Source organism: Octodon degus, unplaced genomic scaffold, assembly GCF_000260255.1.
Source record: "Octodon degus isolate 3935 unplaced genomic scaffold, OctDeg1.0 scaffold00152, whole genome shotgun sequence".
In the NCBI taxonomy this organism is placed as follows: domain Eukaryota; kingdom Metazoa; phylum Chordata; class Mammalia; order Rodentia; family Octodontidae; genus Octodon; species Octodon degus.
In genome coordinates this window covers 3,664,903-3,665,322 of record NW_004524728.1, presented here as the reverse complement: position 1 = coordinate 3,665,322, position 420 = coordinate 3,664,903, and positions in this window count along the sequence as shown.

The following is a 420-nucleotide window of genomic DNA, read 5'->3' as shown; positions in this document are numbered from 1 at the left end:
AAAAAAAAAATAGAATTTGTTACATCAAATTGAGATCAATTGAGGGCCAGCCAAATAGCTCAGTGGATTAAAGCACCTGCAAGCAGGCAGAGGGGCTGGGGATTTGATCCTCAGGCCTAGCATGCCAGCCCCACCCCTGGGGCATGCTGAGATGGTGATTAAGATGAAATGTGGCAGGCACCTGTAATCTCAGCTCTTGTGAGGCTGTAAACAGGCAAATCACTATGAGTCCAATCTAGTAGTGAAATCTTAAACACCCAGTAGAGCCTTCCTTAAAATACAGAGAGAGAGAGAGAGAGAGAGAGAGAGAGAGAGAGAGAGAGAGAGATCAATGCTGGTTATTTTTGTACATCTGAAATGGAAAATATATGCTTAAAGAAATAAACAGATATGCTACCCAAGTGTGTCTCACATTCCACC